Source organism: Aythya marila, assembly GCF_965140915.1.
Source record: "Aythya marila genome assembly, contig: HAP1_HAP1_SCAFFOLD_412, whole genome shotgun sequence".
NCBI classification, from domain to species: domain Eukaryota; kingdom Metazoa; phylum Chordata; class Aves; order Anseriformes; family Anatidae; genus Aythya; species Aythya marila.
The window spans coordinates 52,049-63,329 of NW_028136893.1; the positions used below are offsets into that span (position 1 = coordinate 52,049).

The 11,281-nt window shown below is 54.0% G+C and overlaps 1 protein-coding gene across 2 annotated transcripts in view; it reads right to left on the minus strand.

Moving 5' to 3' along the window:
• VDR (vitamin D receptor) overlaps window positions 1-10,990 on the minus strand; it is a 35,017-nt gene extending 24,027 nt beyond the window's left edge. Inside the window, exons 1-2 of one of the 2 annotated variants that reach the window (XM_082785683.1) lie at window positions 10,461-10,990; window positions 7,939-8,104 (exon numbers count right to left, since the gene is read on the minus strand). The gene's annotated coding sequence lies outside the window, so the exon portion shown is untranslated. The remainder of the gene's footprint in view (window positions 1-7,938; window positions 8,105-10,460) is intronic. The other variant, XM_082785681.1, reaches the window with a different exon arrangement.
• Window positions 10,991-11,281: the final 291 nt, after the last annotated feature.

Below are 11,281 nucleotides of genomic sequence, written 5' to 3' on the forward strand. Positions count from 1 at the left end.
ATGGGAGCAACGTTTCGGCAAAGCCTTGTTCTCATAGACTCTGATTTCACAGAAGACGTCGAGCAATGATTCAGCACCGACACCGTGCAAAAAAGTCTCACACACCTCGAGTCCACATAGACATCACTGCCTCTTTATGAGCTTCAGTGTCCTGGGTAATTTTGGCCCTTTGTCCTGTGCAGACCCAAAATATTCCTACAGTAGAAGCCAGTCCCAACCCCAGTGCCTTCAGTCTGAGTGGGTAACCACCAAAATTGCTCTTCTCTTTGCAGTCTTGAGCAGCCCCAGCCTGGGGCATCCCCAAAAGCAGGGTCCAGCAGCACTGGGACCCCACACGGGTTTGAGGGTGAAGCAACCAGCTCAGCCCCCACCAGTGCCCTGCCAAACAGAGACTGGTTTCCAGCAATGGGGTGAACAATTCCCATTTCCCCTCACGGGAGGTGACAGGAGACGACCACCACGTGCTTTAAAGGGGAACAGGAAGGCAGGAGACGCCTCTCCCAGCCCTGTCTGAGTCCTTTTTCCTTGTCTGGCACCAAACCCCACGGGCTGAGAGCCCCAGAGCAGAAACGCGGGGTTTTAGCAGGAAGAATGCCCCAAGCGTGGGGGGAGATGCAGCTGGCACCAGCTCCAGCCACCACCCATACAAAAACCAGGAAAAAAAAAAAAAAAAAAAGGAGAGGAGAGGGAAGGGTGAAGGTTTGCCAACTGATAACATGCACGCAAGGCAGATCAAACACACCCGTGCTGGGGCAGCTCACCCCAGGAACGAGGCAGTGGCTTTGAGCCCTGGTGCCAAGACGTCAGCCCCCAGCACTCGACCCCATTACCCCACCTCACGAGCGATACTCCCCGTTTGCTCCATCCCTCCTCAAAGCTCCCCCTCCAAAGTGGCCGCATTTAAGGTGCAGCAGCACATGATGGTGCACATCCACAACTGGTGCACGTTAATAAAGCACGGCCACGGACGTTCCCTGCACCATGAAGGAGAAGCAATGCCACCAACCACTGCCTCTGCACATTTCAGGAGGGCACACGGGTGCTTTGGGAGGGATGCCTGCCCTCCCCATGAGCATCACCCGCAGACACCGAGTTTATTTCACAGCCTTGCAAGGACCAAGGCTTGCAGAGAGCAAAAAAAAAAACCTGGCCACGCAGCCTGAGGGTCAAGGGACAACTTAGCAAACAGCACAGCACCGAGGGGAGAGCGCCCACGGCAGCAGGGCGAGCTGCAGGCTGCCTCGCTTCCTGCGCAGAGCCACAGGAGGATGTTAGTCATGAATGAGAAGTGGTAAGATGACCAAAAAAAAAAAAAAAAAAAAAAAAACCATCAGATCCATGCAATGAAAGTTGTGTTGGTTTCCCTTGGCCCAGAAGCTGTTGCATGTGTTTGTGATTTGTTTCAGGAGAAAGGCAGCTGGTGGATGTTAAACTGGATTATCTCCAAAATGGTTTATGTGCTGCACTCACAGCAAAGTGATTTAAAATTCAGGCACAGCTGCCAGCCTGCTCTGCCGAAAACACGGTGCCTTGGTTATGCCCAAACCCAGCTACACAGCATCCAGAAAACCATTTATTCCTCCCAATCTGCTGGGAGGAAACACAGAACACTGCATTTCCACGCTCACCACCAGCCCCACACTGCTCTGACAGGGCACCCAGCCCTTCCACACCCAGCTCAGCAGCCAAAACCCACGGTGCTTCCTCAGCTGGGCTCAGGTAAGTCTGACAGAAAAGCACTTTTTGGCTCCAGCACAGAACGAGCTGGTTTAGACCAAAATCTTCCCGGCCCTTCCTGCATCCAGGAGCAGCTCTGCTGGTGCTGAGCACCCTGGGGAGCAGCAGCCAGGGTGACACGCTGCTCCAGGGGCAGTTCTGGTCACTGATGCTGCTCTTTACAGAGCACTTGTGCCCTTGCCACCCCAAAACCTGCAGGGCATGGAGATGGTCACCACCGGTGCAGCCCTTCAGCCACATCCGAGGGGTTTGTTCTGTGCACTTTAGTCTCTAAACGGGAATCCTGGTCTGTCAAAACCAGTCCAGAGCAAACACACGTGGCATGTTCATGCCTGCACGTTGGCCAAGCTGCTGCCAGGATCCCTTCCCACTGCAAACCAGGGCTAAAAACACCGCAGGCAGCGTGACAGCAGCGTGGGAGCCCAACCTCATCCCTCCTGAGCTTGGGGCTGGAGGTGCCACACGACACCTTCAGCCCCGAGGTCAGCAGGAAGGCAGGTGCACGAGCACCAGTTTGCAGGAAGGATTTGGCCCCTCGTGGCTCACCAAAACAGCCTGCAAGCTGCTCTAGGTTTGGTGGAAGGGCCTGATCCTGGCCGTGCCTCAATCACATTGAGCTGGCCCCCGCACGAGGTGCTCCGAGCGCTGGTCCCTGTGAAGGTGCAGCAGTGGGATTGCTGCTCACTTGCCTCTGGGGGAAGCTGCTTAAGGCAAGACAGCTGTTTAACAGCCAGCACCGTCCCTGCCTCAAATATTCATTGGTTCACGGGGAAAAAGAGGGACAAAGTACCAAAAAAAAGTCATTCCTGCTATATTTCACACCCCCCCCATATGTCTATGACTTACTGCAGGCTGTGGAAGCTGAGGAAGAAGCCATCTCAGCCTGATCCCAGCTGCACAAAGTCCTGCTTGGCTGTCCTAAGGTGGTCAAGGGCTACAGAATAAAGCCAGCTAGAGGAAGCAACTCACAAAAAATCAGAATAAACAGTCAAGATCAGAGCTCCCGAAGGCGCCTGGGGATGCACTGAGGCTGGGAGCGCTGCAGGCTGTCGCTGCTGAGCCGTGTTTGCTTTTCAGATGGACACAGTGAACAAATACATGTTTACTGGCACGGCCTCTCTCCAAACAGCACCGCAGCTGGTACTTATGTCACCCGCTACGGCTTCACCAAAATTTACCACCATCAGGGGACGCAGGAGCCAGGCATTCGCTCCCCCCGAGCTCCCAGGTGGGAATCCGGCAGGTTTGCAGAGCTGGCTGAGCACAAAGTCCTCACAACAGCGGGGAGGGCTCCGAAATTAAATCTCCACCAGCTGCACCGCGTAGCGCTTGGCATTAAGGTGCTGTAACCCTAGCCCATTCACAAATTATCAGCAGCAGATGTCTGCCTTTCCTAACCTTTTGGCTCGTCGTTTTAACTGCAGACAGGAGCAGCGTGCAACAGCCATTTCCTTCTTCCACATTTCCACTTCTTATCTGGAGGAGTTATTTCTCCAAGCCAATGTTTCCAATGGAAACTCTGCCTTCAGCTTAGTCAACATGATTTCCACGCTGATATCTCTGTTGTTCTGCCCGCGCCGTTGTGCCTCGGAGTAACAGCAGCACATCTGCACCCAGCTAATTGCAGGGCACGGCAAGGACAGGGCAAAGGGAATGCTTGGTCCTAACAAAATCACAAGAGCAATTATTTCCACAGATCCTTCCCCGTGACACTTTGTGTCCCCTGAAGCCTCCCTGGGTTTCAGTCACCCGTTTCTGTTGCCCCAAATTGCTTGCATGCCTTGGCTGTGCCTTCGTTTCCCAAGCACTAATACCTCGGTGAGAGCAGCCGAAGAATCCTCGCTCTCATACACCAAAAATTCAGGAAGGACCAACGGAAAGGAGCTGTCCCTGCATGTGGCAAATACCACACTGCTTAAGGGCTTCTCCCCTATTTCGAAACGTATGCAAACAGGTTCTCGTGAAGAATGCAAACTGCTCTATCCTTCTCCAGAAGGAAAAAAAAAACAAAACAGATCACACCAAGAATATACAACCCCCCAGGAAGTTTGATATTGAAAATCTCTTCTCAGATCAAGTCTATGCTGTTTTTTTTTTTTGTTTTCTGCTGGAGATGGAGGACAAGCAATAGTATTCTGCAGCTCGCTCAGCCTAGAGGTAACGACCTGAAGACGTGACCTGGGGAATTGGAGCCTTTGCCCCCTGACACAGAGCAAGTGCCAGGAGGTGCCCGGCCACCCCCCAGCAGAAACAACTCACAGCTTGCTCCAGACCACCAGGAGAGGGTGGGAGGGCTGGAGAGCCACCCGAGCTCGGTGCCAGCGGCTGCAGCCACAGCCAGACCTGACAAAACCAGGTCAGGTGTTACAACAGACATTCCTCAGGCTCCTGCACCGCTAAAAACAAGGGGGTTAAAAACAGGCAAGCACTCGGATATCAAAGCTCCGGGAAAACAGCTCCTCTTTGCAAGGTGCCAACCTGGAGCTCTGCAGAACGAGTCCAGAATTCAAGGTCTTGGGATTCACAAAATCATATCATATGCAGAAAAGATAGGGCCCTTCTGAGGCTGCCGATCTGCTCCAGTGGCCTTTGAAATAATAAACTAATTGACTAAGATTCCAGTAGATAGAGAGCAACATCTGAAGTCGCTCCCAGAAGCGGAGAGCCGGCAGCTCTGGTCGATTCGTGCTGGGAGCAGATGGTAGGCGCTCACCGCGAGGTGCCGAGAACACCCAGCCACACTCACAGACCTACCTTGTGACCAAAAAAAATAACACCTTGTGAAAAAACAGCAAAATGTAAGCCTTTTGCATCAACCTAGATGCGTCAAGCTGCTCTGATGGCAGACTTTCTACCCTGCTGCGTTATTTCCTACGCTGCTTTCAGACATTCATTAGGGTGGGGAAAGACACTGACGTGGAGGAAGCCACATTTGGAGAAGCAGCAAGTGACAGGAGCTGATTTGTGATGGATTAGTCACCTTAAACCAACACCATAGAAACACAAGCCTTGACCAGCCCTCGTTACAAGAGGCAGGTAAACCCCGCAGGCTTCCCCACTGATTTAAAAGAGCTCCAGCTTCACCACCAAGCACATTTCCCAGGAATTTGGCATTACGGCAGAGAGCAAGTGCCACCATGAGTCTTACTGCTGAAAAGAGGAAAAAAAAAAAAAACAGCTTCCAAAACACAGCATAACAGGACCAAAAGCCTCACCTGTGCAATCAGGCAGGAAGTTACAGCACAGCCACGGCAGCTGCCAGCTTTTAGGTATGATGGGACCTGGCATCAGCGCATCCCTCGACCTGGGCTGGTGCATCCCTGGGGGCTATTTCCAGTTTGTGGGAGCAACAGACCGGAGCACGCCACCTCCGAGGCCACCCCACAGTCAGCAACATTTGCATGCATGCAAATGCCAGGGGACAGGAGCTGCAAGGGAGCACCTCTGGGACCAAACTCTCCAGCTCCAGTCCCTCAGGGGAGAGCCCTGCCTTGCACACAGGCTCCCGAGGCTCGGCTTGCTGTCGTGCTGTCTCCTCATTGACTCACGACTTGCATTAATTCTCTACCTTCGGGTCATCCCACTTTTCATCCACGCTGAAGCCCAGCCTGCTTGCTTGCACCTTTGGAGCCCAAGCATTCCCAACAAACCTTAATTTCCTTGCGAGCCACGAGCAGAGCAGCGATTCCTCAGCAGATCTCTATCGGCTGCGTAAAGGACAACCAGAAATGCAGCAGCCACAGGTTAAAGCAAACAGACAACAGCACCAAGCCAGAAGGGGGAGGACGGGGACATCAGAGCAAGAAGCAAAACAAGAGACACGGAACAAAGAGGCCATCTCACCGAGGAGAGAAGATAAAACAAAGGGACTGTGAAACCTTAAAATTAACTGCAATTTTTCTTGAAAAAGTTTCTCAAAATCACAGCAGATCAGGGACCCTAAAGAAGGCAGCAGACCCATGAGCTCAGTGGAGCCCTTGGTCCTCCAGGATGTTTTTTTTTTATTTATTTTTATTTTTTTACCTGCAATAGGTGCCCAGGGAGCAAGGCTACAAGGAGCTGGCTCCTAGGTCGCTGCTTCTCGTGCCTGTCTGGACGAGCCGATGGGCAAATTCAGGGCTCAGCACAGCTGCAGCACGTGACGTCGAGGCAGAGTCATGCCCTGCCCTCGACAGGCAGTTCCTTCTCCAGCAATTTTACTGCTACTTAAGGAAGTGAGTGGGTGAGCAGGGTTAAAATTGTTCCCCTCTACTCAGAAAAGCAGAATTACCCGCAGATTTCTTCTTCCCAGAGATGAGCTGTAGGAATCCCGTTACCCCACAGCAGCCGGTTTCGGTTCAGCTTGCCCCGAGCCGAGTGCTCTGACCAGGTAGGTCTGGGCTGCACAAAGTCTCTGTGCTTTTAACCACCGTGGTTAAACACTGCTCCGACCTGCCAGGAATTAAACACCGCTGCTCCCACCAGCAGGCCCAGGTTACCCACGGATTTCGGCACCACCTCAGGTCCAGCCTCATCCTTATCGTCCCTGCTAAGTTTTCACAGCAGAGATCCCAACCAGGGCCACAGACAGGTTTTGTCACAACACGCTTCACTGGTTTGAAATTCTGTCATGCATGCAAAGTTAAAAAAAAACTGAAGGAAGGGCCTCTCGCAGTGCACATCCAGCAGCTCTGGTACAAATACAGGGTCTCCTACCCTGCTATAGTGAGCAATAATTTATATTTGAAGAGCAGGCAGCCCAACCACGCCAGTTTTTGCACCCTCTAACAGTAATTTGAAGTCAGTGTCAACAAGGACAGCGTGGGAGGCACCACCAGGAGCAGGGCAGCAGCCCGGCACAGAAAAACAGGTTTCTCCTCTGTCCAGCACTGAGCAGACCACAGGATTACTCGAGTGTCTGAGCACGAAGCCGAGATGCTCGGAAAACAATTGCCTCTCCTTCAAGCGTGCCAGCCAGAGCACAACTTGAAACTCCAGTTATCAGGCTGCTTTTACGCAGACACGTATGGGAGCTTCCTGCACCCAGACCCTGGGGCAAAAGGCTAGAGGAAAGCAGGGCACAGGACTGCCAGGCTGAGAAGTTCCCCTCTGTATGAAAGAGCCCCCAAAGAAGAGATTTAAGCTCAGCGCCATCTCCCCCTTCAGGGTAACTGAAGCTATCAAATCATAGTGACTTCAGAAGTAAAAATCATGGATTCGTTAAGACTGGAAAAGGCCTCTGCGGTCATCTGCTCCAAGCATCCCCCTACCACCGGTGTCACCCACTAAACCATGTCCCTAAGCACCTCCTAGAAATTACAGCTGGGGTCACATCAACCTTCCTCTGCACATGAGCTTGCTTACGTTACTGAATCCTTCCTGTTTTTCTCTCATCATCCTCAAAACAGAGTGAAAGTCAACATTTTTGCTGGGGGAACTGCAAGGCCCAAATATTCCAGTTTTAGGGAGTAGATAAGCACAGAATGGATGGCTGCTCACGTACTAAGAATCCCTTAAAGTTGGGGAAACGGGACCAAGCCAAGCTTTTTCCCTACAAGCACACAGGGATTAGGGGACAATGGGGACAGAGGGAAGGCCATCCTGTCCCAAGAGGTGTTTTCCAGGGCTCGGGAGCGAGTGCTGCCGGCGCTTGGCCCACCCTGAGGCCAAGGAGCCCGCTAACGCCCGCAGGCCTGAGCGAGGGCACCACACTGTTCCGCAGGGCTAAGCAAGTCTAAATATAGCCGGTGCTCGTATCTTATCTGCTTGCTGTTAAACGGGCGTATTGACGAGGCGATAAATGTTTATGAGGAACCGTCTGTGTCAGCGCTACCCATGCGGGGAGGGGAGGAGAAACCCTCCTGGGCCTGGACGTGATTGCAGTCCCCAGGGTCCCGTCCCTCGCCTGGCAGTGACGGGGGGCATGGGGCACGAGCCCACCCAGTGGGTGAGGGAATGGGTGCCCCTCGGCACCACCGATTGCCTTGAGAGGGCAGGAGGAGGTGGGAGAAGTGATAAAGCTGCTGATGGAATTGCAGCCCTAGGTTGGGAAACCAAAGTGCACCCATAGGAGCTGGACACCCAGCCTGCACCGACGGGATGGGATAGCCCAAAGCAAAGGGGAGAGCAGGCTCCTGCTGGGCAGACCCCTACAAAAAGCCGTGGGTTTGTCAGGAATACAAAGGCAGCCTGGTTAAGAGCACCTCTGTCAACCAAACTCACCTTGTTCAACACGCAGGCTCACCAAAAACCTCGGGGGGCTGGAACCAAGCCACAAGTGGGGCTTTGGGTTAGGACAGGAGGCACGCAGCAGAGCCAGGCGGTTTGGGATCGCAGGTCAGAAGTCAGGGCAGCAGGTCCCAGCAACCAGGGCAGGCAGCACAAATTCCTGGCAATGAAGGAAGGGCTTTGAGATATACAGATAAACGTTCCAGGTATTGTTTTTAATTGCTTTTACACCCCATTTCCAATTATTAGTAGCCAAAAGTCACTTGCATGCGCGAGGTGGTTTAACCACCACTAAAAGCCACAGATAAGGAAACTGCCTGTGAATTGTGGCTGATTCAGCAAGCACCTGAAGGGAAGGCAGACGCATGCAGGAGCAGCACCAGAGGTTACCAAGCTGCCTCGGTTCTTCAGAAGTCACGACGAGGTCTCCCGACTGCCCCAGGAGACCCGTTCCCCCACCACAAAGCATCTGCTTCTTCAGGTCACTGCTGAGAAGCCCTGTTTTAAAGCCTGCAGAGTCATTGACCTTCCTTATCTCCCTGGACTTTTGCTCTCCTTGTCATTTATATTCCTCACGCCCTGGTTTAACCGTTCTTCCCCCTCCCGGCCCCACGGGCTGTGCCGGTGCCAGATGCTCTGCGGGCAGCTCCACGCCTGTCCCGGTGCTCCTCAAGCTCCCCGGTGGGCTTCACTTCCCATGGCACCATCCTGCTGCCGTGTTATCACCTGCAGTTTGGGCTTCCCTTCCCTAGGGAAGGGATTACAGCACTGAGAGCCCGCTAATCTCCCAAATCTGGAAAAAGGGGGGTTGTTAAAGCAGGGTTCCCAAGTCCCCAGGCTCCATTTACACTCACCAAGGGCATTTCACCCTTCTCATGAGCAATATCGGGAGAGAATACACTCTCGAGAGCTGAGCAGGAAGAGGGGAAAATGATGCAGGACAGCACCAGGTTCTTCCACGGTGCCTGCTCAGGGCTTTCATGCATTCACAACTCTGCGCTCAGACTTGTTAACCTGCTGCAACGTCTGTCTAGCGTTCGGGTGTCTTATTTGGTTGCCTTTAACCAAGACCTGTGGTTTCTCACATTAAAAACACACTACTTTTCATTTCCACCTGGTTCTTCGGTGTCCCCCTCTGCCCCAGCACTTACAACCTGAGACAAAACTTAACACCAACAGCCCCGATCAGAGGGACGCCTTCCACGACGGCAGCATTAACACCCAGCTACAAGCCGCAGGTCTCCCTCAGAGGTCTCAGTGCCTCTATTTGAAGACACAATTCTTGCTTTTCTCTCATTTGGGGGTTATCTTTTAACCTCTACCCTTGCAAAGAATTGATGCCACTGCCCCCCATGCCCCCACAGGGTGCTGCTGGATAGCAGTGGGTGCCCACAGGTCAGGATGAGCACCACGTTTGCTGCCATGCCAGGGAGATCACGGCTGGAAAAGCAACACGGAGGGCGACTGGGAAACTCGTGGAGAAGCTGCCACCTCTCGAGACCCACTCGAGAGCAGGCTCATGTGAGAAAACCACCAGGAAAAGCCAGGTCCTGCCCTCCTTGGGCTGCAAGATGAGGAGCCACCTCTCACAGCTTTCCCCCGCCGCCCGGAGATGCGGCAGCTGCTTTGCCCCAGATCTTTCAGCCCGGATGGTGAGCACAAGCCGTTTCGCATCAGTTACGCCATCCCCAGCGCCGAAATGCTCTGCTGCCACTTCCTACCCCAGGGACATGGCCAGGAGGCTGCCCGAAGGGGCAACCTGCCCCCCGTAGCCGTGGTTAGAAGCTCGCCAGCCCACAGAGGCCGGGGCAGGCGCTTGCCCAAATTGCGGGTTCCCAGCACCTCCGGCCGCAAGGAGGAAACGTGACGCAGACGGCCCCGTAGGGACGGGCACGGACCCTGCCCGGCACGTGGGCAGCCCCCACGTCAATATTTAGAGGCTGTTTGCATCTACTGCCGCGTCACGCTCAGATACTGACGGGCGGCACGCAAAAACAGGCAACTGCAACGTGGTTCCAAATCACGACACCCCGTGCTCAGCACCAGCTTCCACAGAAGTGGGGTTTGAGCTCCAAAACGCCACGCAGTCCTGGGAAAGCCCCTTTCAGCAGAACCCAGTCCCTGTCCTCACCTTGTTTTTATTTATATATATAAATATATATTAAAAAAAAAACATATGAAGTGTCTATGACCATAAACACTCGCGGAACCCTACGCTCAGACGCTGCATGGCAGACACAGACCCACCTCCAGCCACTCGAGGAGGATTATTTATCTCCCAGTGACTTGACATTTCTGTATTTCCCCTCTGAAAAGCCACAGGAAGTTTGGGCCAGACTGACTGCGCTCCGGCTCAGTGACAGCAGGTTAAAAATTATTCTCTCTGGCTAGAGGTGCACTCGGGAAGGAGAGCCGCTCCTCCGAAGTTAGTCATTAAGAGAAAAAAGAGCTTGGATTATTTCGGATTAAGTACACCGGGATTGGGGAAGAAAACACCTAGTGAAAAGCTAACTCACCCGAGGCGAATTCTTGACTCATGAAAAACCTTTTTGTGCCTTTGTTACTTGAAGTGCTGCTGCGAGATCTTGCACCTGATGCGTTCGCAGACGGGATCTCGGGCAGACATCCGCGCCGCCCCCTGCACCTGACAGCTTTGGGTTTTCCCAGCTCCTCGGCTACGCAAATCCCCCAAAATCTCAGCCCACCCCACTATTTTCACCCGGTTGGGTACACCATCCCGAGACCCCATCCGAAAGCTACAAACTCGATCCGATTCGCCCCAGCAAAGCGGCTGCTTCGGAGGAGGAAGACTTCAGAGGAGGAAGAAGAGGTTTTAGCTAAATGAGTAATTACAGCCCCAACGTCCTCCCCCAGCGGGCTGAGCGCACGGAGGCACCACGGGGGCAGCGTGGCCGGCACGGAGGAGGAACCGAGGGGGTCCGTGGGGGGATGTCCCCCCTTCGGGAGGGGACGCACGCGGCCCCGCTGCCGGCGCTCCCTTCGCCGAGCCCTGGGAGGAAGATGAGTCAGTGCCCAGCTCGCGTGGGAGGAGAGCGCCGCAGAACGCCGGGGCCGGCTTCTTGAGAAAAGCCGTTTCCGAAGAAACTTTCAGCGCTGAAGGCTCCAGCCTCGGTCAGCCAGAGGAGGAGGAGGAAGAGGAAGGCTCAGCAAACCGGGGAACGGCGCCTCTGACACCCTACGGCAGCCTCCTGCAGCACCCTTGGGTGCTCGGCTAGGTCCAGGGAAAGGAGCGCCCCTTCCTCGGGTGGGGGACGCGGGAAGGTCCCCAGTAGATTCCCAGTACCCCCAATTCTCCTCGTGCTGGGAGCTGGTGGCT